This window comes from Canis aureus, chromosome 26, assembly GCF_053574225.1.
Source record: "Canis aureus isolate CA01 chromosome 26, VMU_Caureus_v.1.0, whole genome shotgun sequence".
In the NCBI taxonomy this organism is placed as follows: Eukaryota; Metazoa; Chordata; class Mammalia; order Carnivora; family Canidae; genus Canis; species Canis aureus.
The window spans coordinates 18,028,757-18,053,208 of NC_135636.1; the positions used below are offsets into that span (position 1 = coordinate 18,028,757).

Below are 24,452 nucleotides of genomic sequence, written 5' to 3' on the forward strand. Positions count from 1 at the left end.
TTGAGATCAAAGAGTTGAGAACCACTGTGTTTGGACTGACATCAAATTTTATTATATGTGTCCCTACAATTTGCTCCTCACACTCTACTGATGGTTTGGGGGTGGGGTTTTTTTAAAATAGAGATTTTTGTCTTCTCTAGCTGGCTGATAACTCTTGTCTCTCTATCCATCTCAGATTATTCAATGTAATGCTCCCTCCAGTTTAGTGTCACAGAATATAATTTGTCTAAACCAGGAATTTCAACATCAATGAAAATCCCTACATCCTTGCTCACCATCCCCTTCTCTAATTTATCTTTCATCAAATCCTTTCTGACAGTCTCCTTTTTATCTTTTCAAGTTTGAAGATGCACAGAAAATCCCAAAGCAAAATTGCTATGCCTGGGTTTGCTTTGTCTTTGTCATCTTTGGTGTTTTATAGTCTTCTGAAGTGAGGTTCTTCTTCCTCATTTACCCCCTACCCTTGGCCATCACATCAAAAACCACCTTACTCTCAGAAACAGGGAAAATCAAGAATGGTAAATGCTCAGGTCTGGACACCCTGTTCTTGAGGACTTGTGCCACTGTTTTGTATTCTCCCCTAGTAGAGCTTGTGTAGAAAGCTCATCAAAGAATGCTTCCAACATGATTACTCTGTAATTCTCCACTCTCTTTTCATGATTCACAATTTCACATTCAGGATTTATGCCTTTAGAGCCATGTCATCCTTAGTTTAGTTCTGTTTCCATGGGATTCACCATTTCCTTGAAGAGTTTTGTGATCAACTTTCTTGAAATACAAGGCAACTCTCTGACATTTTCTGGCATTTATTTCCTTTTGACACAAGGGAATAGTGTCTCCCAAGGATCCTTCTCATTTCCACATCACTGATGGGCTCTTTCTCACTGGTCAGAATTAAATTTGGAGGGATAATTTCTTTTAGTGCTGCCTCCACCTTCTGAGAGTTGTAACAAAGGGGTTCATACTGGACATCAGATGGTTGTGCTCTTACCTGGATGATACCTGCAGCAATTCTGAGAGCTGAAGGCTGCCCCATCATGACTTCTTTGGCCCTCATGCCTGTTTCATGTCTTCTAACATGAAAGCCTCATACGCCATCAGCTGTACTGAGTGGCTCTGGCCCTTTTATTTTCATCCCAATATTTTCCACTGGATGCCCTCTTAAAGCTCATAGATTCCCCATAATTTTCTTCTTAAGTCCCTGTGACTGTACATTTTCTTCCTTTTAGATCTGATTCTAATAAAATATTTTATTGAACATAGAAGCACCTTTCTTACAACATGAAATTCAATGCCCTGGTGTTCACCCAGCTGGACACTTAGAAATGGAAAACAGGAGAGCCCAGGGAGTCAGCACACTGGAATAGAGGTCCAGGATCTGCCAATTCACAAACTGCGTGGCTTTAGATAAGTGGCTTATAGACCTCTTTGAAAAGAAGTCTCTTTATCTGTAAAATGAGGGTGCTAACATTTCTCTTTCAAGCTTATATGGCCAGATCCTAATTGTCTAGGAACTTTGGTGGGTGGAGAAGAATACATTCTGTTGTTTGTACATTAGATTAATAATGTCATAAAATTACAGATCTGTTAAGCAGGTTTTTTAGAAAAATATCCCTTACTATTAAATTAATTCTGCCAGTCAAATTATATATTTAGATATTCATCAAATCTCCCAAGCATTTCAAGAAAATCAAGTTTTCTTGGTTGCTTCAACCATAAACACTTTTTAAAAAAAGAGTAAATGCACATAAACGAAACCGTAAATAACATAAGATAAAAACAGGGAAGCAAACCATAAGAAACTCTTAACTATAGGGAATAAACCAAGGGTTGCTGGAGGGGAGGTGGGGGGCGGGACGATGGGTAAGTGGGTGATGGGCATTAAGGAAGACACTGGTTGTGTTGACAACTGAGTATTATATGCAAGGGATGAATTACTAAATTTTACCCCTAATACTAATACTACACCATATGTTAGCTAACCTGAATTTAAATAGAATCTCAAAAGAGGAAAAAAAGACATAAAATATCACAAGATCATGAAATGTATTGTTAACACCAATACTTGAGCTTCCTATAAAAAATATTGATAGTGCCATTATTAAGAATATACCCAGTATTGTCAACCTTTGTTTATTAACTCAAAGCCAGTTCTGAGATCTGTATCTTTAAAACCCACAGGATGCAGAAAATTTTACATTAATTCACTCATTCATTCATTTATTGAATGCTCACTCTGTGCCAGGCATTATTCTGGGTGAGGAGTTGCCTATGTGAATAAGAAGCACCAGGTGCCTAGTCTGGGGAGCTTGAATTTTCATGGGAAGCAGATAATGATCATTTAAATAAGTAAGCAACACAGTCTCAGTAGCAGTAAATGTGATGAATATCAAACATAATAATATAAAGGAACTGAGGATTTGGGGAAGCTATTTGGAGTCTTTGAGTAGAGTCCTTTTGGGAAGGTATCAAGTGAACCAGGAGAAGCCCAGAAGGATAGAAATTCACAGATGGAAGGAAAAACCAGTGCAAAGGCCCTGGGAACAAGCATAGAGATTTTAAAGGGCAAACAGATTCCCATGGGACTGGAGCACAGTGATTCAAGGAGAAGAATGGGAGTTGTGGTCAGATGGGTAACAGAGTCTGGATGGTGTTAGGGCTTTTGAAAGCCACAGTCAGGAGTTTGCCATTGGTTAAACCACCATGCATGAAGGCCTCCAGTCTCAGATAAGGAATTGTTCTATTATGAGATGAATTGATTTGTTTAAAAGTCAGATCCAATTTAAAGTGTGCCAACTCTACTGATTTGATAGGCCATCCGGCAGGTTTTAGGGACATTATTAATTAAATGACTATGAAGAGTTGAGATTCAGAGAGTCCTTCTGACCATATGATTGTGACAAACCTTCCTAGAGAAGAAATTGTGTGTTCTAAAGATTTTTTTTTTTTTTGAAAAGGGAAATGTTATCAGAACATGAAATCTGGGGATGCCTGGCTGGCTCAGCGGTTGAGCATCTGCCTTCAGCCCAGGGCATGATCCTGAAATCCCGGGATTGAGTCCCACGTCAGGCTCCCTGGAGGGAGCCTGCTTGTTTCTCTCTGCCTCTCTCTCTCTCTCTGTGTCTCTCATGAATAAATAAATAAAATCTTAAAAAAAAATTAAAAAAGAAAATGAAATCTTTTGGGCAGATTACCTGTATTTTAAAGCTTCTCATCAAAATCACCACCTGCAAAGACCTACAGCAGTGTCTGTTGACTGAAACCAAGGCATTTACTAGGAGAATGGGTTATTAATCCTTTGCTGAAGTTATCACTAGTTTCTCCACACTTGCAAAAACAGTGAGGACAACAATTCTTCTGGTTCCTTTTGCATTCTAGAATTCCTCCTTCCATTTTCAGTATGCTTACTCAGCCTTCCTACAGCCACAGAGACTGTGGAAAAAAACATCACACTGGCTTGCCTAAAGTCAGGGGATTTGGGCACGATATACCCTTTGTTCCAAAGGAGTAGACAAAGCCAAGACCAAAACCAAATGTATTGTATGCCTTCATTTCTATGATCCAGTCATTTCTGAAAGCTTTTAAAAGCAGTTTTCCCTTGTATCAATGAGGTTAGTACTTGATGAATCCCATGCCTACCCCCGTCAAAAAAGTAAAACCCATCATTAACCACTTATAAGTACTGGTACCTATTTCTTCTTTTACTGCAGTGTTTTACTGAAGCTACCTTTACATTACCTTTACCAGGTGGAGAAGCCATAAACTCAGATGGCCTAGTTGTTACTCTAGAAACAGCAAAGCCTGATGTTTTCCAAGGAGAGGGATCCCTTGAAGGAAAGTGATCACCACAGGTACTCACCCCTTCTTTCCTAAAGGAGGAAATTAGCCTCGCTCCTCTTCCAGGCCTCTGGGTTGTTCTTCTCATACCCAGGCAATTCTGTAACCACAATCAAGAGGATCCCACACCTGCAAATCACTGAAACAAAGCACAAAATGACTGGACTTCCCTATTCTATGATCCTGGAACTTGGGAGATGGATTCTAGGCTTCCAGTTAAGATTGGACCACTGAGACCTCATGAAAGAATGGTCACAGTCACTCCCTCTCAAGAGTTTAGTATCTGCAGTCACCCTCAAGACCAAGGTAGACATAAATAGAATGTACCATGTATTAAATAATTGTCAATAGTGGGTTGTATTGGAAAGTAATCTATGACTAATGGATGGTTAGGTCTATTCCTGAATGGCTCCTGCATGTTTGCCAGCGTCCCTGCAGTGACTGGTTCTCCTCTAAGTCTGGAGGGGAGGTAGAGCAGCTCCCACATAGTGACAGGATACAGGCAGGGGTTCTGTGTCCACCTCGTTGTGATTATTTGATCCCAGGGCTAGTGCTATAGCAGATGCTGGTGTGAGGCAAAGCAGGCATCAAACTTATGGTAATCTGTGGATTTTGCAGAAATATCCTAAGAAACAGGCTGGACCTTTACCAAACACTGGAGATGTTTGTACAGAGTACAAAATCTTTAATATTATTTTGTGATGATCTCATAATAACCATTGAATAGTTTGAATTCAGTTGTGTAGATGATGGAGCCAGTTGTATAGATAAAGAAACTCATGTTCTACTCCAAGTGGGTGCTGAGCCCCATCCTTGTTTCCAGGTAGATTTGTGGGTGGTTGGTGGGTGAAGCCTCTCAGTTTGGGAGTCTGGGTTGAAGACAGTTTAAGGAGAAAGAGACAGGGCCAAGACTGTAGGCCGGGGTGGCTGGGGCGTTACCTGGCCTGGATAAAAGGAGAGTCTGGATTCAGGGTCAAATTTGACAGGGCTAGAGATCATGGGGAGATGAGAAGCCCTGGGGGAGGCATCAAGGAGACCTGAGGGATGGGGGACTACAAATCCTTCAGTCCAACCTCTAAAGTGTTAGAGAATCCCGCCCACAGGCAGCGTGAGAGGTAACATTTCCTTCTCCTGCATTGGGAATCAGAGGGGTTCGTTAATTTAGAGATGCTGAGTTCATTCCTCAAACCAGTGCTCCAGAATTTAGGCCAGAGTTTTGGACTCCCTGAGAGGTCAAAGAGAATTACCTCTTTCTTGGAGAGGACCGTGATTGATCAATTTGTAAAATCCACCCAATTTCTAAGTCAAACATGATGCTAATATCAGAGACTCAGCTGCATTTGACCGTTCCATGCCCTTTTTCTCTTCCTCCTCTACTCTTATTTCCAAATGGGTTAATGATTACTTTGCATACCCCTCACCTCCAAGTTATTTGCTTTTGATTAGAGGACCATAACAAAAGACAATAATTCCAAGGAGAGAACCTTATCATGCAGTATCAGGTGAGTAGAGTAGTGAGCCAGAGAAATTTTCTAGTTTGTTTCAAGTAGCACAGGAAAGATTGGCCTAGAGGAGGTTGGAAAAAAAAAAAAAAAAAAAAACAACAACAACCACAAAAAACAAAGAAAAAACAAAACATAACAAAACAAACCATAATCAGAGATGTCAGTAATTGATCATAGCTCTGATCAAGCACGGCACATGTTGCATAGGTGCTTCACATAGAACACCTGTGGTGAACTGAATTATTAAATTCAGTTCTTCATTCCTCTTGCCACAGCCTCATGGAGGACTAGGTACTCCCACATGCCTTGATTTTGGATTTGCCCATGTGACTTGCTTTGGCCAATCAGGGAATGTGAACAAAGGCTTGAAAGGTACAACTTAGCATTGCCTTTGTGCTTTTGCCATCACCGTAAGAAGTACATGCCTTGGGTAGCTGGGGGAAGGCAGAAGAGGTAATAGCACATGGAGCAGAATCACCCTTAATCTCTACAGCTTGAAGGGGTTACTCCAGCCCCAGACACACTGTATGACACCAAGTGTGGAGTGGTTTGTCACACAGCATTATTGGACAACTGATAATACCGTCTCACTTAGCCTTCATACCAGCTTTTCAAATGAGTGGTTTTTACTCATTTAGGTGAGGAAAGCAAGACTCATCAAGGCTAAAGAACTTGCTAAAGGTCCCACAGCTAGCCCAGATTCAAACCCCAAACCTGTCAGACCCAAAACCCATGCTGTAACCACCATACAACCCTGCCTCCTGATGATAAGGGTGTGTTTAGGCATGAACAGGTGTTGCAGGCATAAATGATGCTAAGTCAAAAAATTACTTCCTTCTTATTTAGTCCTTGCCGTTTCACCTAACAGATGATGCCTCTGAGACCCAGGTAGGTAAAGTGATTTTTCCAAGGTCACAGAACAGGTTAATTCTAGATGACAGATACTGTTTTTGAGTAGAAGTGATGCTTATGATTCAAGCATTTAGAGAGCCTAGATACAGCCCACAAACTAGCACTGCCTTGAGAATCTGAAAGGCTATCATTTAAGTGCCTGCCTCCTTGTGATATCTCATTACTGCCATATGACTCTACTTTCTAGTTGCAGAGTGCTCAGTGCCCTTTGCAGGGTCTTTAATTCACAAGGTTTATCAGGTGATTTAGGCAGAATACTTAAACAGGAAATGTCAGTGCGAGTGTGCACCAAGAACCAAATGAGTACACATCCAGATGTGTGCCTCTCACTCTCTCCAAGACAGCCTTGCTACTCTGTGAGCTGATCATGTCGAGGTCAAACCATGGAACCCTCCAATCACAAGCCTCTCTCTCCAGACTTGTGTTGGTTTCCCACTGAGTGACCTACTCTCCACTCCTGACGGCTGAACTCAACAAATGAGGGTGGTTGTGCTTTGATAACTGAAAAATTCTATATAAAGGAAGATGATATTCTCAGGAATGCCTTATTTGCCCCAGCTCTTCTCGCCTGGCAGAGGTGACCTAACTGAAAATAATCCTTCTAAATCAAAAGAAAAAAGCATGTGGCTCTCTGTAACTCCCACACATGCTTGGAACTTGAAAGATTTAATTTTATCTCTCATTTAACATCTTCTAGAAATTGGGGCACTGAAATGGCAGCTGCAGGCTTCTTTGGGGACATGTCAAATCCTACAGTTTTTCTCATTCTGTTAAGTCATTTTAAATGGAACAATTATATCGCTGACTCTATTTGAACCAGTGATAAAACAGTTTATCAATGCTTGGATCATTTCTAAGCAGCACACCACTATCCAACTTATTGGATCTACTACTGTTAGCTATAAGGTTAAGATTTCAATACGAAAGCTTTGCCCAAGTTGGTACTAGTCTAAGTGTTTTTTGTCATGACACAATCTATCACCTGTGGAACATCTTTGTATTAGCTTTCTCTTGCTGCATAACAAATTACCACAAACATAATCACTTAAAAGAACAGACATTTATTCTCTCTGTTTTTGTGTCTGGAGTCCAGGACATGACTGAACTGGGCTCTCTGCTCAAGCTTTTACAAGGCTGCTGTCAGGAGGTCAGCAGGGCTTCACTGCCATCTGGAGGCAAGAATCTACTTGCGAGCTCATTGAGGCTGTTGGCAAAAATCATCTCTTTGTATTTATAGAACTCGTGGCAGCGTGTTTCTTCAAAGACAACAGGAGAGCAGAGCTACTCTGCTTTCAATCTTATGTATATATCATAAAATAATCATGAGGCTGTATCCCTCCCTGTTGCCATATCATGTAACATCACCATGGGAGTGACATTCCATCATCTTTGCCATATAATATAGCACAGCTGTGGAAGTGACATCTGATTCCCATTGCCATGTTCTGTTGGTTATAAGCAAGCCACAGGTCCTGTCCGCACTCACAGAGAAGGAATCAGACAAAGGTATGAGCACCAAGAGGTTGGAATCATTGGTTGTGGGGGGGGTCACCCTGGGATTCATCCACTTTTGTCCCCAATATCCCTCCCACATGTAGAGTGCATTCACCCTAGCCCTGGTTCTCAAAGTCTTTTCCCATTATAGTGTCATCTAAAGTTAACATGGGATAGGGTATGGATAAAGCACTTGGGTGCAATCTATTAAGTACAGCTACTGGGGCTGAATTTTTCTCCAGGTGTGGACTTCTGAAACTAAAAGACATCTATGCACATTCCGCTCTCCTCACCACCCGCCCTCTTCCTCCCAACTTATGATGGTGGCAAAGGATAATAGCTATAGACATCCCAGTTCAAACAGGGGAAATGAAAGTTAGAAGGAATCACTGGCCCAAAGCTGTTCTGAAATCCAGCCTAGCAAATGTTGGGAGTTCTTCGATTAGGTTTTAAGGCTTTGAGATAATCCTCTGTGGCTCAACTCCACCCATGAAAGCCTGTGTTTTAACAGAAACATTTTATCAAGCCTGCCTTCTCCTGCCAGTAGAATTTAGGGAGTCTGAAAATCCCCTTTTCTGTTATTTATTTGACCCTTGGTCCAAGCTAGCAGTATTTCTATAGAAATAGTTTCTCAAGAACTTTGTAGACTTTGTATGGATTTCACTGTGGTTCGTTCCATTCAACAAAAACTCTATCCACAGATATTTTTAAGATAAGCCCTCCTATACTTTGGCCTCCTGCTAAGATAGCTGAGGGACAGTGCCTTTAAGCTCCCTAGAGGTTCTCTGGTTTGATTGAGAAGATCTGTGGGCCATACCTTTAATTTCTCTACAAGGCTCTTTGTGTGATTGCATATTCTGACCTTTGAGTTTTCTCTGTTTTTAACAGAGTTCTATAGATATATTTCAGCCTTTTCTCTGGAGCATGCTTTTCCAGGAGTCCAGCTCTGCACTTTTTCTCTTTGCCATCTAGAGAGGCTTAGAACTTTTTAAGACCCGGGATTCTGGTTCCTTTTTTTTTTTTTTTTAAGTTCTTTTCTCTTGCATTTTACTGTAAGTGGAAAGACTTCAGGCAGCACCTTTCTCACTTTCCTTGGAAATCTCCTTTAATCTGTCACCAAGTTTATCACCTACAGCTTCTGCTTTCCACATAACTCCAGAAGACGATTTTATCAAACTTTCTGCCACTGCATAACAAGTTTCCAGTTTCTTCAGTTTCCAGTAACATTTTTCACTTGCCCCTGAGCCCTCATAGTCAGCATCCCCAAAGCCCAGATTCCTACTAAGAGTCCGTTCGTGGCAGTTCAGACTTTACCTACCACATTCCTCAAAGTTCCCCCAACCTCCCCTCATTTTCTGGTTACAAACCCAATGTGTTATTATGGACTGAACTGTGTCCTACCAAAATCCTTACTTTGAAGCCCTGCCACTGTGAGTGCATATGGAGATGGGGCCTTTAAGGATGTCATTAAGGATAAATGAGGTCTTAAGGGTGGGCCCTGATCTAATAGAACTAGTATCCATGTAAGGAGAGGAAGAGACTCCAGGGGCATGCAGGCACAGAGGGAAGGACCAGGTGAGGGCACAGAAGGAGGTCATCTGCAAGCTGAAGACAGAGGCTTCAGAAGAAAGAACCATGCCGACACCTTGAGCTCTGATTTCTAGCCTCCAGAACTGTGAGAAATAAATTTCTGTTGTTTAAGCCACTTCATCTGTGGTGCTTGTCATGGCAGCCCAAGTAAACTGATACACATATTTTTAAGTATTTGTTACAGCAGCACCCTAATTCCAGGTATCAAAGTCTGCATTAGTTTTGTATTGCTGTGTAATAAATTACCATGAACTCAACAGCTTAAAATAACACATATTTATTAATATCCTCCCAGTTTTCATAGGTCAGGAGCTGGGCACAGCTTAGCTGGATCCTCTGCTCAGGGTCTCCTAAGATGGAGATCAAGGTGTCAGCTGTGCTGCTGTCTCATCTGAGGGCCCAACTAGGGAAGTGTCTGCTTTAAAGCCCATGTAGGCTGTTGGCAGAATTCATTTCCTTGTGGCTCTGATGGGAATGGAGTACCCAGACCACTAAAGAAGAAAAGTCAGGAAAGGGTGTTAAGGAACAGGTAACTGCTGTGGGCACCTGGGCTCTGGGGATGGCCTGAGAGTCTCTGTAGAACACACCTCAGAGCTGCCCCATCAAGGAAGCTAAGGCAACTCTCCACCAACTTAAATCCCAAGTTTAATCTTGGATTTTGAAAACAAACAGTCATATATTCATGCCTAGTGGAAGGACACCCCTAATTAAGGAAATTTACAAAGAAGAAGTGACAGTGCCTTGCTTAAGAGCCCTCTGGGGGCCAGACTATCCAAAATCATTCCAAAATCTTGGTTCTACCAATTCCACATATTTGACCTTGTACAAATTCCCCAACTCTCTGAGTTTGTTTCCTCATCTGTTACAAGTGGATATAATAGCTCTCCCTCATAGGTCTAGTGTGAGGATTCAGCAGTCTAATAGATTTAAAATATTAGCAGACAATAAAGTGAAACAAACTCAATTATCACAAGTACAGAGTATAATGAAAATTGCCCCCCCCTTTTTTTTCGAGGACAGCAATGTCTGTTTTCCGTCACAGTTCATAAAGTTCATAAAGTCTCAATGTTATAGGTAACTCTCTAGGGTATTGAAAAGGTGAATTCTCAGGTGTTGGTCAGGTTTTTTTTCAAGATATATTTATTTATTTGAGGGGGAAGGGGCAGAGGAAGAAAGAGAAAACTCAAGCAGACTCCCCATTGAGCACAGAGCCAATGTGGGGATCTATCCCATTGACCCAGGAGAGATCATGACCCGAGCTGAAACAAGGATTGGTCAGTTTTAACAGCAAAACACCCCATACATTTCTCTCTCACTCATTGGTGCTTTCAAGTATGAGTTTCCTCAAGGCATGTTTCCAGTGCTGCCAGCCATTCTTTTCCCATGAAGCAAGAACCAGAGAAGTACAGGACCCAGCAGCAGCATCTGGACATCGGGCAGCCCCACTTCCCCAGCCAATCAGGAACAGCATCTTTGTCAGACCTGCTGGCCCTCAGGCTGGGAAGCCCCAGAAACTGAAAACCCCAAGCTACATTCACTTCTTGAAGGCTGCAGGGGTAGGAAATGCGCATTTTCTAACAGCTCTGGGTAGAGATGTAGGCAGAAACAGGTTTCTTCAAACTCTCAGTGCCCTAAAGCCAGATCCCAAATGTGTGGAGCAGGAAGCAGAAGTTTAGCAGAGTGCAGTGAAAACTTCTCCCAAAATGAAATTCTCTGTTATGTTTAACAGATATTTTTATTCCTAGAAGCAAATGTGCTCCTTTAGGGAGTCATTTTTAATAACCTTTAATTTTTTCCAGCATATGAGAGTAATAGCTGTTTACATTAGTAAATATAGAAAACTATGGAGAAGGAAGACCCAGTATAATTTCCACAGCCCACTGTTTAATTTTGATATATTTTTATTTTTATTTTTTTTAAGATTTATTTTATTTTTAAGTATTTTTTTTAATTTATTTTTTATTGGTGTTCAATTTACTAACATACAGAATAACCCCCAGTGCCCGTCACCCATTCACTCCTATTTATTTATTCATGAGAATACACAAAGAGGAGAGAGAGGCAGAGACACAGGCAGAGGGAGAAGCAGGCTCCATGCAGGGAGCCCAACATGGGACCCAATCCTGGGTCTCCAGGATCACGCCCTGGACTGAAGGCAGCACTAAACTGCAGAGCCACCCAGGCTGCCCATAATTTTGATGTATTTTTCCATTTAAACACACACGTTCTCCAAAGAGCAAGACTGATTACAATGCTTTTGCAGTTTTTATTTCACTTTTTCACCGACTGCAGCAGTTCCCGAACTTTCTTCATTGATGGCACCCCCTCAGGGGTTATCAGTTTTGTCACAGCATCCCCTAGTAAAAAGAAATACCCATTCCATTTATTAAGTAGTGTTGTGCCCAAGATTGCGAATCCGAGAAACCACTGAGGAGGTGACACTGATGCAAACACACGAGGGTTTATTTACAAGCTCGAGATTGGGTCCAAGTGTACTCCACACAGCGGAGCAGGGACTTGGACCCCGAGGTTAAGAGGCCTAGAAGTTTTATAGGGGCCAGTTGCCAATGAGATTGTAACACACACAGGAAGTTGCATAGTCATGTGGGTCCGCACACAGGTGGCCAATTGAATTACAATTTACCCTATAGTGACCGTTTGAACTAGCCTATCACTCTGGTCAGAATTGGCACACAAGTTTGGTGGGCAAAAGGCGGGGTTTATATTCTTTGGCGGTTAGGGGTTCCACATTCCTATATGAGCCGGTTTCCAGTAAGGGTGTGCTCAGCTGTTTGACTAGAGTGGGGGAGCGCCTTAAGCAATAAGCAGGTCATGTGGGGGTTATACATGAGATGGCGGGTGTAGCACAAAATGGAGTTGTCCAGGGGTAGGGGATTTTTGTTAAATTCCTTGGGTCCCACAGTTCAATCCAAACAACTTATTAAGTAAAAATAGCACATTTAAATTGAGATTTTTAAAAATTCATGTAACTCTTGGGGCACCTGGGTGGCTCAGTTCGTTAAGTGTCTGCCTTTGGCTCAGATCATGATCTCAGAGTCCTGGGATCAAGTCTCACCGTGGTGCTCCCTGCTCAGCAGGGAGTCCTCTCTTCCTCTGTGCCCCCCATCCTGCTCACTCTTCTCTCTTTCTCTATCTCAAACAAAAACTTCTAAAAATAAAAGTAAATTGATGTAATTCTTAAAACACTCATGAAATGTGCAAATCTGTTGGGCACACATGACTTCTTCAACCATGGAACCAGGTTGGATACTGCACCCTCATTTCCTGTTCCACATTGATTTTCACACAGAACCTACTTTTTTGTCATGACAACTGTCAGATACACAGTGATCTGGCATTCAATGCTGTCATCAAAAGGCATAGAGAGGAATCAAATGTAGAAATGAATTACCTGGAGCTAGTGATTTGCAAGGCTTCGGACAGGCTAGATCTTGCTATTTCCTTCAAAAGTTTAAAATATCCTGTCACACCTTGTGAGTTCATGGCAATCTTCTGGGGTATCTTGGCATACAGTTTGGGAACCATGAAATATATTGTTATATTCTCTGCAACATTATTTTTAATGGCCACATTAGGATGGACATACCATGATTTAAACACCTTTCTGTTGTTGGAAATTTATGTTGATTCCTAGTTCATTTGCTACTGATAAATTCATTGCCCTCAAAAGGGTAAGAAGTTCCATTCTTTTATGTAAAAGTAGACTTTCTGAACACAGTTACTACCCATAGCCATTCTGCTATACTCTCACCTTGCAGAATCAGAACCCAATTAACCCAATTAGCCAGCCACACCTGCAGCCTTGAACACTTTGATTTTCCACCTTTCACATCCTATATCTTCTTGGCTTTGTCAGTGATTTAGCTTTAGGAACAATGAGCTTATAACAGGAAACATTTTTTAACCCATCAGCAATGCTTCCAATTTTCAAATTAATGAATAAAAATAAAGACAAGGAATTGACAGGACTTTGTAAATTAGCAACAGCCGGAGAGAACTCATCCTGGAACCCAGGGGGAAAAAATGCAGACAAATAAAAATAATTGTAAAATGCCCCAAACCCTGATTTTTTTTCTAATTTTGTTTATTTATTAGGGAGACAGAGCATGAGCTGGGGGGAGGAGGAGGCAGATGGAATGGGAGAAGCGGACACCCCATTGAGCAGGGAGCCCGACTTGGGGATCAATCCTAGGACCCTGAGATCATGACCCGAGCTGAAGGTAACCACTTAACTGAGCCACCCGGATGCCCCCAAACTCTGACTTTTGATAACTTTACACTGAAAACCTAGGAGGGTTTCACTCATTGGTGAGGTTAGCTCATCAAGGAAAGATATCAGCGTGCTACTCAGCATGTTGCTTCTCCCCACGGAGCAGTGTTTTAGACAAAGATTTAGGTTTGGAATTAGCTCTTAAGAAGACATCCTTTCCCTGTGCTGGGTTAACGTTCTCTCAGCTCTAAACTACATCTTCCTGCCTTATAGGATTGTCATGTGGATTAAGTCAAATAAGAAAGAAGTTCAAGGGATGCTGCCTGGGTGGCTCAGTGGTTGAGTATCTGCCTTCAGCTCAGGGCGTGATCCCAGAGTCCTTGGATGGAGTCCCATGTTGAGCTCCCCACAGGAAGCCTGCTTCTCCCTCTGCCTATGTCCCTGCCTCTCTCTCTTTGTATCTTTCATGAATAAAAAAATCTTAAAAAAAGAGAGAGCTCTCTGTAAACTAAGGTGGTGGTGGAGGTGATAATAGAGGTGATTAGTCATAGTAGGGAGGGGGTACAGTAGAAATAATCTTTTTTTTAACCTTCAAGAAAGGCTACCTGTAGATGGAAAAGGCCTACACTTGTCTTATGCCCACTTAGAAAATTCCATTGTCCATAAACCAGTGTGCCAATGGAGTATGCTTGCTCCTCCCAAATTTGCAGGTAACAGGTTCACAGGTCAGTTTTCTCTGTAGGATACGAACTCTGGGGTGCAGGGCTGGGGCTAATAGTACTCATTCATTTGAATAGACATGACCTAAGCTGGGCCTTCCTCTGCAAGGGTAGGTATTGTTATCCTTGTATTACAGACCAGTTATCTGGGGCTCAGAGAATGCAAAAGACTTGCCAAACGTGACACAGCTATCAAATGGTAGAGCTGGAATATACTCCCGGAACCCAGCGCATGAGATGCCAGGGCCTTTCCAGGCAGCAAAGCTGTGTTTAAGATGGATAGTAGTTGCTGAGGGTATAGCAGCTTTAATAGCATATTACAAGACAGGGATGTGAGGAGAAAACCAACCTTAATTTCAAGGAAATAGATAACTTGGAAGAAACTGTTTATCTCTGTAATATATCCACCCTATCTTAAGCATTGCAGGAAAAACCTCCCTGTAAACACCTTCCAAGTGTTCAAATTCCATTGTTTTCTAATTTATTCACCACAGCAATACCTTTGTCAGGCATTCAGCATTTATTTGTTCTGCAAGCTAGGCTCTGTGCTGGCACTTGCGGAGATGTGAAATGTGTATGTCCGTGACTGAGATATTGATAACCAAGAGAGGTTAAAATTTTTATAGGAGTGGACCAAATTTGAATTTCCTGATACAATCCTCCTATGCCTTATTTATTTTTATAGCAAAAATTCTCTATCTATGCCAAATTATGAGAGAGATGTAAGTCTCTGTCTAGGATTGTGATTTTTAATGTGTCCCCCTGTCTTTCATTCTCTAAAGTTGGGCCTTAGATGCAGCTTTGAATTAAAAATTTCCTTGACTTAGAGGGAAGGTGGGGGGGATAGGTTAAATGGCTGATGAGCAGTAAAGAGGGCAACTTGTGATGAGCACTGGATGTTACACATGAGTGATGAATCACTAAAGTCTACTCGTGAAACTAATATTACCCTGTATGTTAACTAACTGGAATTTAAAGAAAAACTTGAAACTACGATAGATAGATAGATAGATAGATAGATAGATAGATAGATAGATAATTTCCTGGTCTGTAGGGCATGTTATCACCCTAGAGTAGAACTGCTGGATACCCTTAGGTTGAGTGAGTACTGCCTCATGGTGCTCCAGAATGAGGATACCAGTATATCCCACCAGTAAAGCACAGGAGTACACATCTCCCTACAGTCTTTTTTAAAAAAAATTATTTATTTGAGAAAGAGGGTGGGGAGAGGGCATAGGGAGACGGAGAGAATCCCAACCAGACTTCCTGGAGCTTGATCCCAAGACCCTGAGATCATGACCTGAGCTGAAATCAAGAGTTGGTTGATTTCAGGCGCCCTTCCCCATTTTTCAGTTTCATTAATGGATTCTCCCCCTTTTCTATGCTCTTGGAATCACATACCTCCTTCCTTCCTTCCTTACTATTATATTTTCTAAGCAAAATCCTGACTAATTCCCCCCAGTGAGATGCACTGGATCCCTCCCAAAAGATGCCGTGTTTCCTCCCTATCTCCCACTCTAATAGAAATTTCCATTTCTTTTTCCACTTCTTATGGATACCTTTATTTTCCTACTGCCTCCCAAACTCTTAAATTTTGATGGAATTATTTGACATTTCTAGCACAAAACTGTAATTGGGATTTCACTCACATTATTTCAAGATTCCTTATTTAGCCATTTTGCTATACACCATGCCTAGAGAGTTGTCTTTATCTGTCAGAATTAATACATAGACACAGAGAGACAGACAGACTGCATGCTGGGTGCATTGCTCAAGTTCTCCTGTGCTTCTCATGTTTATCTCATCTTGAGGTCAGTGTTCTGTGTTATTGTTATCCAATAGAACCTTCTATGATGATGGAGATGTCTTGTTTATGTACTTGCCAGGACAGTAGCCACTAGCTACCTGGAGCTCTGGAAATGTGGCGAGTATAACTCAAGTTTATTTAATTTAAATTTACAATTAAAATAGCCATATATGGCTAGTGGCTGCCCAATTGAATAAGACAAATATAGATAATTTGTTTGGATAGAATCCTGACTTTAGTATTATCTCTAAGATGAGTATATGAATGTTTGGCTTTCTTTCTCTTTAAAAAAAATTATTCATTTATTTAAGTCCTCTCTATGCCCATCATAAGGCTTGAACTCACAACCCCATGATTAAGAATCACATGCTCTTCTGACTGAGCCAGCCAGATGCCCTTGTTTCTCTTTCTTAATCCTAACATATGATCATGTATATGTTTGATTTCGGTTTTGCTGAAGTATGGGCTTCTCAGGCCCTTTCTGTCAGCTTGGGCTTCCTAGAACCTGAGATGGGATTCTTGTGCAAGGAATTAATCGAAGGGAAGCTCTCAGGAGAAAACCGTGGCAATGCGAGAAGCCAGACAGGACAGTAGGAAGAGCTGGGCAAAGACATGACATCATGAGGTCCAGCTGCAGCCCAGACCCATGAGAGCTCTGGAGTGTCAACAGCTTCCACAGGGGATTATCTCATGTTGGGGTAAGGACTCTGACCTTTACTCTCACTTACCAGTTGTTGGTTGCAAATCACCCCAAAGAAGGGCATAATTTCCTAGGCCATGCTGGGTGAGGGTGTGAGCCCCTTTCCAGAACACTGAAAGCTGTTCTCAGAAGAGGGGAACTGTTCGCCACCAGCACTCGGCCTCTGGTAAAGCGGACGTGGTCAGGCACCATGTTCTTTAAACTTTAGCAGATAAGCCCATTGACATTCTCATTATTTTTCTCTTCCTAGAAGTATATGTTATTCTTAGAGTTAAGGAATTTCAAGGTTTGCTGAGGTGTGTCTTTTTGTTTTTTAATCAGTTCTGCCTTGAACTCAGGGAACCTTTTTAACCTGCATACTCAGGTCTTTCTTTAGCTTAGGGAAATGGCTGCCTATGATTTGTCAAACTATGTCCTCTGTCAGTTCCATTTTATTCATTTCTCACTGCTATTATTTTGCACATTAAGTCGCTTTTTTCTCATCGTGATTTTCATCTCTTCGTGTTTTTGCACAAGTTTCTTTCACTTGTCAAGCTCTGTTTTATGTGACAGCAGCTGACCATCCTCTCTTTCAGTCTGCATGTTGAATTATCTCCTTCCAGATGTACTCTTGGTGCCATGCTTGAGTCATCAGAGATGCTCTGCTCATCACATGGAAGTTGTCATCTCTCACAGTCACTCTGTTTTGCTGGGTGTGAGTTTAATTTGCTGTGAGTGAACATCTTCTCTCTCTGGCTGTTGGGAATATATATATTTTACACACACACACACACACACACACACATTCATATACCAGTTCAGTGATACCCAGGTCTGACTATTTTCTTTTCAAATGGCAGTAGTCCCACCATTAGAGGCAAGCAAAGTGGACTCTTCCTTGGGACTAATGGTCAGATGCAGGTGTGCGGACAGATCCCCACTGAGACACCTGGAGAAAGCTACTTCCACAGTTTTTTTGTGTCCCCCAGCCTCAAGGGCAAATATTGCATATTTCGATTTTGTGTCAGCTCTTGAAGGCCAGGAAGACATCCTTTTTTTTTTTTTTTAAGATTTTATTTATTCATGAGACACACACACACACACACAGAGGCAGAGACACAGGCAGAGGGAGAAGCAGGCTCCATGCAGGGAGCCTGACGTGGAACTCGATCCCAGGTCTCCAAGATCACCTGGGCTAAAGACGGCGCTAAACTGCTGAGCCACCAGGCTGCCCATCAGGAAAACCATCCTGACAAAGTCCACCTTTGTCTGGGTCCACATGTGGCTGTAGGCCGTGTTCTTTCTGAGATCTGCTCCTGCTTTCTACTCATACACAGCCAGGCCTCAGGCTCTCTCCCAGCCCAAAGGAACTAAGTCCACTAGCTTCCTCTGTTTGGATGTCCTCCTCACCCAAGGCTGTCTAATGTCCATTTGCCCATAGTCCCACAAGTCTTTTGGTGGAGAGACACACTGGAATTGAAAATGGAGAAGAATGGGCAGCCTGGGTGGCTCAGCGGTTTAGCACTGCCTACAGCCCAGGGCGTGATCCTGGAGACCCGGGATCAAGTCACACGTCAGGCTCCCTGCATGGAGCCTGCTTCTCCCTCTGCCTGTGTCTCTGCCTCTCCTTGTCTCTCTCTCTCTCTCTCTCTCCTCTCTGTGTATTCTCATGCATAAATAAATAAAATCTTAAAAAAAAAGAAAGAAAATGGAGAGGAAAGAAGTGATGTTTTGGATTATCATGGTTCCAGAATACTCCTTGTACCTTCTATGATCCATCTGAAGAGACCTGTATTCAAAATAACATTCTTCTATTTCAAGTCACTTGTTTTTTCAACAAATACTGCCAGAGGCCAGGCTCACTGCTATGTGCTGGGGTCACAGCAGTGAATAACTCAGGCATAAGTCCTTCCTTCCAGGAACATTTACTCCCGAGGGGAAATAATTATAGATGTGACCCAGAGACATAATTGTCGAGTGTTGTGAAGGGGCATATAAAGGGTATGGTGGAATGGTGGTGAGTCCTAGCTTACATTTCCGCTTTCAGTACCCACATAGTTGTCACAACAAAATCTCCTGCCATGTTAGCTGTACTGTAAAGATGTCAGTTTCCTTCTATTTCATCCCTGCACATTACATAAGAAGTGTACCTGAAGAAAGGTGGCCAAGATGATGGGGATTCCAGAGTGGAGGCAATTTGACAACTGGTTGAGAACACTGACTCCAAAGACAAAAAGACTCCAAAGTCTGTCAAAGACTCCAGGGAGGGAGGTACACAATGGCTTTCTTCCATCACTGAGAGGCTGCCCTATGGGAGTGGAATTCAGGATCCTCTAGGAATCCCTAGGGAGGAGAACCAAAAGAGCTAAGTGAAGAAAGCACAGAGAGGCATCAGTATGCATGCTCTCTCAGTTGAGCAGGACTGGGACGCAGTGTGCATTCTCTAGCAATGGAAAGGACCATCTGGGAATGTAGTGAGACCCTCATCATTCGAAAGGTTCCAACTGTACACATAAGAGGCACCTGGACACAGCAGTGGAGTAGGAGTAAAACTAGGGACTGGAGTGGAGAATTGCGCCTGGCAATTTAGTATCTGAGAGGGAAGAATATTGAGAGGAGGGAGAAGGGAGTCGGAGATGTGAGAAATGAGGCTGTGGTTTGGCAGCTGTGTCTCCTTCAAGGAGAAGTCAGCCAAGAATGGAGTTCATTGTACACTTCTCTCTTGTCAAGTCCTAGGTGACATCTGTGGTTCCTAAGATTGAATACAGCCATGATATTTTTTTTCTTCCAGACTTCTCTTTCTTCTGTTTTCCTCTCTGGTCTGCCAACAGTAAAGCAACAATAAAGAGAAGAGCCTTATCTCTGCTCAAAACCTTCAGTCGTAAACCATATGCCATGTTATAAATATATTCATTTATCTGAGCTTTGTTTAATTTGCTTGTACATTCTACTTTTAGAAACGTGCCTGTCACCAAGCAGGTGCTCAATAAATATTTGATGATTGAATTGGTACGTTCCAGCCCATAATAGTTTGTCATATGTATTAACATATGCCTCAGCAGTAACACTGGGCAGGAGATCTCAACAAAGCAAACTCTACAGTCACATGGAATGGAACCGTGTTCCTTCAATCTGATTATAATGCAGTAGGCTGAGAAAATTTGGGAGGTACTTGATTTTTTTTTATGTTTATGTACATAAAGCAATGCTAAACTTTATACATTAGGCATTTACCTCCTCTGTTAAAGCTATATTTACTCTTTTACCTACAGCTTTGCTCCCAATGGGGGTCAACTAGCACTGTTATTTCCTTAAAGCATGCTGCCATCTACTGGAGTCAGGGCCACTTTACAAGCCTATCCATCTTTCATGTACTTATAAAAAGTTTTTTTGGTTTTTGTTTTTAAGATTTTATTTATTTATTCATGAGAGGCACAGAGAGAGGCAGAGACACAGGCAGAGGGAGAATCAGGCAGGAGCCCAATGCAGGACTCGATCGCAGGACCCCGGGATCACGACCTGAGCCAAAGATACACTCTACCACTGAGCCACCCAGGTGCCCCTAAAAGGGTTTGTTGTTGTTGTTGTTACATTAATATTAGCCTAATTGCAGGTTGAAACAGTTACGTGATTTCTTTTGATAGCTATAACTCTTTATTCTATGATGTGTCTTTGATTTCAGGATACAATTTAGGGTTTAATGATTTCAGATGCTCAACAGTAAAACTCATTTAAGTTTTTTACTTTTTGTTTTCCCTGATTTGGTAGAAAAGCCATTGAAACAAGAGTCAGGATTCTTGAGTCCTTATCTCCTCCTAGCAAAATGAGTAAATCTCAGGCTCTGTTTCTTCACTTTTCAATTAAGGGTTTAATGGTGTCTGCCATTTCTAGCCCCTCAGCCAACCATACAGAAAAATCATTGGGGGCACTTGATGGGATGAGCATGGGGTGTTATGCTATATGTTGGCAAATTGAACTCTAATTTAAAAAAATATGTAAAAACATAAAAATAAAAATAAAAATAAAAATAAAAAATTGAAGTGAAAAAAAAAAAAAAAGAAAAATCATTGGGAAGAATTACTTATACAACTTCCCAGGGTCTAATCCCTGGAGTTCTCAAAGAACCTCTAAACTAAACTAACGGGTTTCTTTCCCTGGATTCCAGCTTTAAATTCTGGCTTGGTCAAGAAAGAAAAAAATGCAAAGATGCCACCTAGTGTCCCTGAAGAGTTTGTACAGCGGCACACTCAGAATTAACTGGATACAGCAGTGGCTGGCACCCTGTGTGTTTTATGTTGCAACATCAGATATGGACATATTGAAACTTTAACTTGTCAGTGATTTCTTTATAAAGGCAATCGAATTTGCATTTAATTAGGGAAGCCAATGCTGGCATGAGATAAGCAAATGTTATCCCATCAACTCACTTGGAGTATAATTGATGTTGATCTCTCTTTTGATTTATGAACTGGCCTTTTTTTGAACTCAGTTATGCCTCTCAGCTTTGTTGTGCTTGGAATCCTACACAACAATCCAACCTCAGTCCAGCTTTTTGCTGTTACCTATAGTTTCACACAACTCTGGGAAGACCGAAGTGAAAGACTGAGAAGACAGGGCTTTGGCAGAGGAGAAGGATGATTCCTTACTCTTCATTCTTAGTGGCAATGAGCAACAGATGGCTGAGGAATTCAACAGTACTTGACCTCCACCCACCGCCCACCCTGGATTTCTGTCCTCAGGTTCTGACTGCCCACAGAAAGCTAACATCATCAGGTTCCTCGAGAGGGAGACATATGCTCACCTGCACCACTACCCCCATCACCCCAGAGCCATGCTTCCCACACAGGCCAGGAGCCTCCCCAGTCCTGGAAACTTGTTAGGCGCAGATTCTCAGGTCCAACCCCAGACTTGCTGGTTCAGAATCTGCATCTGAACAAGATGTTTAGGCGATGCAGGTGCACATTAAAGTCCCATCATGGAGGACACAAAGGTTTTAACCAAGAGAACTCAGTTTCCCTTCCCAACATGCTGCTTCCTTTGCTGTGTCCCCAAGAATATAAACAGGCCTGGAAGGATGAGCATCTGGTAGATCTGGCTTTGGCATCAGGATTGGCCACTTACTGCCCATATGATTTGGGCTAGCCCCTTTATCTCTCTCTCTCTCTCTCTCTCTGCTTCTAGTTCCCCACTGTAAGGTGGGAGCTCTGGTACATACTTCAAGAAATGTGAAGGGCTGACCTGTGTAAAGTGCTGGCATCATGCTTGCCTCAAAGCCATCCCTGATAAATATTCTCTTCCTTCTATACCTACCCACCCCTGCTTCAGTTGAAAGTGTAGTTGAATGTACTGTTGGATCCTATTGGCCAGTATCTTGTTGAGAATTTTTGCATCCATGTTCATCAGGGATATTGGTCTGTAATTCTCCTTTTTGGCGGGGTCTTTGTCTGGCTTTGGAATTAAGGTGATGCTGGCTTCATAGAACGAATTTGGAAGTACTCCATCTCTTTCTATCTTTCCAAACAGCTTTAGGAGAATAGGTATGATTTCTTCTTTAAACGTTTGATAAAATTCTCCTGGGAAGCCATCTGGCCCTGGACTCTTGTGTCTTGGGAGGTTTTTGATGACTGCTTCAATTTCCTCCCTGGTTATTGGCCTGTTCAGGTTTTCTATTTCTTCCTACGACCCAGCAATTGCACTGTTGGGGATTTACCCCAAAGATACAAATGCAATGAAACGCCGGGACACCTGCACCCCGATGTTTCTAGCAGCAATGGCCACTATAGCCAAACTGTGGAAGGAGCCTCGGTGTCCAACGAAAGATGAATGGATAAAGAAGATGTGGTTTATGTATACAATGGAATATTACTCAGCTATTAGAAATGACAAATACCCGCCATTTGCTTCAACGTGGATGGAACTGGAGGGTATTATGCTGAGTGAAGTGAGTCAGTCGGAGAAGGACAAACATTATATGTTCTCATTCATTTGGGGAATATAAATAATAGTGAAAGGGAAAATAAGGGAAGGGAGAAGAAATGTGTGGGAAATATCAGAAAGGGAGACAGAACGTAAAGACTGCTAACTCTGGGAAACGAACTAGGGGTGGTAGAAGGGGAGGAGGGCGGGGGGTGGGAGTGAATGGGTGACGGGCACTGGGTGTTATTCTGTATGTTAGTAAATTGAACACCAATAAAAAAAAATAAATTAAAAAAAAATATTTCATCCAAAAAAAAAAAAAAAAAAGAAAGTGTAGTTGAGGATAGTGTCAGCATTGCTTTGCATGAGCCAGCCATGTGGGTGAGCATCTTGTATGTCTCCGCCCACCTTGCAACCTCTGACTGCAATTACAGACAACTGCCCAGCCCATAACCTTCCCAAACTCCCAACCCACACAATTACGAACAATTAGTAAAACAGTTGTTTTTATGCAGCAACAGTAATTGTAACACACTTTTATTTTTTTTTTTTTCATTCCTTTAACGAAGGACCCACACTAGGAGTCAACAAGCTATGACTTACTGGCCAAATCTAGCCTGCCATCTGTGTGGGGAGTTGGGGGGTTATTGTTGTCATTGTTTAATGGACCTTTATTTTTTATTTTTTGCATTTTTAGGTTCATAGCAAAACTGAGCTGAAGGAATAGAGATTTCTCATACATCCCATTCCCCTCACATAGAATCAGCCTCCCCAGCTATCAGCATCTCCCACCAGAGTGCTTCCTTTGTTCAGTCCACGAACCTGCACTGACATGCTGTTGCCACCCCAAATCCATAGTTTACATTAGGGTTCACACTTAGTGTTGTAGATTCTGTGGATTTTGACAAATGTACAGTGATATATTTCCATCATTATTGTACCCTGTAGAATAATTCCACTGCCCTAAAATTCTCTTCATTCCATCTATTCATTCTCTCTTCTTCCTGAACCTCTGGCAACAACGGATCCTTTTACTGTCTCCATAGTTTGACCTTTCTCAGAATGTCATGTAACTGAAATCATATGTAGCCTTTTCAGGCTGCCCTCCTTCATTAATAATGTTCATTTAAGATTCCTCCATGTTTTCTCATGGTTTGATAGCTCACTTCCTTTTAGTGCTAAAGAATACTCTATTGCGGGCACCTGAGTGGCTCAGCGCATGATCCCAGGGTCCTGGGATCCAGTCCCATATTGGGCTCCCTGCAGGGAGCCTACTTTTCCTTCTACCTGTGTCCTTGTGTCTTTCATGAATAAATAAATAAGTAAAATCTTTAATAAGGATATGTGACCCATTTTTTTAATTGAGTTGTTTTCTTGTTGAGTTTTAAAATGTTTTGTATGTTTTGGCTAACAGTTCTATATCAGATGTATATTTTGCAAATATTTTCTCCCAATCTGTGGCTTGTCTTATTCTCTTGAGAGTGACTTTCACAAAGCAGAAGTTTTTAATTGTAATGAAGTCCAGCTTATCGATTATCTCTTTCATAAAATAGTGCCTTTGGTATTATGTCTAAAAAGTCATCATCACATGTAAGGTCATCTAGGGTTTCACTTATGTTATCTTCTAGGAATTTCATGGTTTTGCATTTTATGTTTAGATCTATGATACCTCATGAGTTAATTTTTTGAAGAGTATAAGTCTTTGTCTAGATTTTTTTTTCCTATGGATGTCCACTTGTCTCAGCACCATTTGTTGAAGTGA

General features: G+C 41.8%; 1 protein-coding gene and 2 long non-coding RNA genes across 3 annotated transcripts in view; 2 read left to right on the forward strand and 1 right to left on the reverse strand.

Annotated features, from left to right (window-relative positions):
• The window catches only part of PAK5 (p21 (RAC1) activated kinase 5), a 282,738-nt gene that overhangs the window by 185,890 nt on the left and 72,396 nt on the right, over positions 1–24,452 (forward strand). The gene's annotated exons all lie outside the window — the stretch shown is intronic.
• On the reverse strand, positions 11,585–16,098 carry LOC144297962 (uncharacterized). The gene is made up of 2 exons (XR_013364915.1): positions 15,938–16,098; positions 11,585–11,695 (listed from the first exon to the last, which is right to left on the reverse strand). It is a non-coding gene; the product is annotated as an uncharacterized LOC144297962 (long non-coding RNA).
• On the forward strand, positions 16,223–21,104 carry LOC144297963 (uncharacterized). The gene is made up of 2 exons (XR_013364916.1): positions 16,223–16,793; positions 20,940–21,104. It is a non-coding gene; the product is annotated as an uncharacterized LOC144297963 (long non-coding RNA).